General features: G+C 38.9%; 1 pseudogene; it reads right to left on the reverse strand.

Moving 5' to 3' along the window:
* LOC138006721 (beta-galactosidase pseudogene) overlaps positions 1 to 2,500 on the reverse strand; it is a 3,485-nt pseudogene that overhangs the window by 520 nt on the left and 465 nt on the right.

Here is a 2,500-nt window from a genome sequence, read left to right on the forward strand (position 1 = left end):
AGCTGAACACATTTTCATTGGCTTAAAGTTCAGTTCAATAAGTCGTTGCTGTCATCAGAAACAGCATTTAAAATGCATTCCATATGTGAACAAAAAGAATTTAAATCAGAGTCAAAATCAGGAAGAAGATTTTCGTATAACTTCGCTTACTCTGGATAAACAACTGTTGACCAATGAATACAATGCCCTCTTGATTACCAAAAAAGAAAAAAATGCCCCCCATCTCTGCCAATCAGCATTCAGTAATTTTGCCCAGTGTGTGATTATTTTTGTTACACTTCACTTCTTCTCGACATATGCGCTGACACGAGATTAAGTAAATGCACGCCATATTTGACATCCAACTAGAAGCATCCCTTCTAAGCATTCTAGCAATAAGGTAAGTGCAAAGTTTAGCATTACTCTTTTTGAGAGCAAATGCAGCCATTTATCTTCGCTAAACGACCAGAGCTTTGGGAACACTTTGAGGAGTTAATTGAATAAGTAATGTGCCGCGGTATATATACCATAAAGATCCCATGCAAATATTACATCTGACATGTGAAATGAATGAGTGATATGGCAGTTTAAATTACATTTTTATACAGAATGGCCATTTCATAATTCTTTTTTGTAGAGAATATTGTTGTGATTACCATTAAACTGCACTGCAAGGGAAGAAAAGGACAACAAAATAATGTGACCTGAACACTGTGTTCCCGTAGGGTTATCACCTTGTGAATTAATGGTTTTTCTAAAAAAAATTAAGTGCATCAAATCATTATTTACACAGTGCCCCTGTTTTGCAATCACAACATTTTTATATGATAAGAGCCACTTTTAAAAAAAATTGATCTCTTCTCCCCTTTTTGACAAGTTAATGAACGATAGTAGATGGTATGTTGCATCTCCAATCCACTTTCTTCACAAAGCTGTGATTTATATAGGGTGAACAATCCCATTCAAGGATGGAGTGGCCACAAATTCAACAAAACAAGTCTCTGGAGAATCACATGGAGCACCATCCAGTTCAAATAACATTATACTGGCGGATTTCTGCTTCATCAACAGTACATTTGCTGGTACAAACAATGTGACCTGTGGACCAATCACTGGCCAGTAGCGACCCAAATTGAAGCCATTTACAAAAGCTTGCCCTTTATTCCATCCAGGAAGATAGAGAAAGGTGTCATGTGAAGAATTGACTGCAAATTCTCCATAGAAAAATGATGGTGCAAAGCTTTCATCACTGTTTACCCTGTGATTGCCTTTTTCAAGTCCCTTGAAAGGAAAATCAAACTGATCTGAAAACACGTTATCCAAATTGATTGGATATATCTGCCAATTCACCAGAATCGTTCCATTCAATGTGACATTGCCAAGAATTCCTTTTGGCTCGGCAAAACCTTGATTACATCTTCCCATATTTTCCACAAGAATGTCGAGCTGTAACATATCTCCAATGATGAGATTGACAGTCTGACCATTGGGACGGTGAAACATTGTGGCTTGCCGCATTTTTCCAACATACACAATGGCTCTGTCACGGACCAAGGTACTTATATTTAATACAGCACTTGAGTTGGCAAATCTCCGTGGAATTTGAGTTTGATAAAGTATAAATCCATAGCTCTGTCCAATCTGCTCCATAGTTAATGGAAAGGATGAATTGACAGGGCCATTTGGAGCAGAGAGCTTTGGTAGAGCATCCAGTAGTGTTGACATTTGAGTCATCTCAACCTTACCATATGCAGCCTTTGTTGTGTTTGCTGGAATGGGGATTGGCGGTAATTTCTCATACTTGGCAATAATTTTTCGAAGAATGTGAAATTTTGTTGTTACGTCACCTGCCTCTGTTAAAGGGGCATCATAATCGTAACTTGTTATGATCGGTAGTAACCCCGAAGGTGGGTTGTATCCTGCACCATTCATGAATCCAAAATTAGTCCCTCCATGATACATGTAGAAGTTAACAGATGCATTCAAGGATAGCATTTTGTCAAATGTTTCAGCAACACGGTCTGCAGATCTGGTTTGGTGATGTATACTCCACTTATCAAACCACCCAGGGTAATACTCAGTGTTGACCAAGGGTCCCCTGGGGGAGAATTTGCGAGCAAGTTCAAATGCCTTTTCTGGGTTTGTGTTAAATGAAAAATCTAAGGTTGTATAGAGAGAAGGAATGGTCCCACACTCTAACACATGCTCATTTGCACCATTGTTGGTAAATAGGATTACCTCGTAGCCAAGATATTCACGGAAAATGGACTCGAGAAATTTCAAATAATTGAGATCACAAACAGAGATATGGCCATATTCATTCTCCACTTGGACTGATATGATAGGGCCCCCATTAGCGTAAAGTAAAGGCCTCAATTTTGGCAACAAAAAACTCATCCACGACCTCACTGCGGCAAGATAATACTTATTGTCCATTGATCTCAAGGTAATCGACGTGTTTTTCCCTAATAACCATGCTGGATATCCGCCGAACTCCCATTCTGAGGCAATAAAAGGGCCT

This window comes from Montipora foliosa, chromosome 6 (genome assembly GCF_036669935.1).
Source record: "Montipora foliosa isolate CH-2021 chromosome 6, ASM3666993v2, whole genome shotgun sequence".
NCBI lineage: Eukaryota > Metazoa > Cnidaria > Anthozoa > Scleractinia > Acroporidae > Montipora > Montipora foliosa.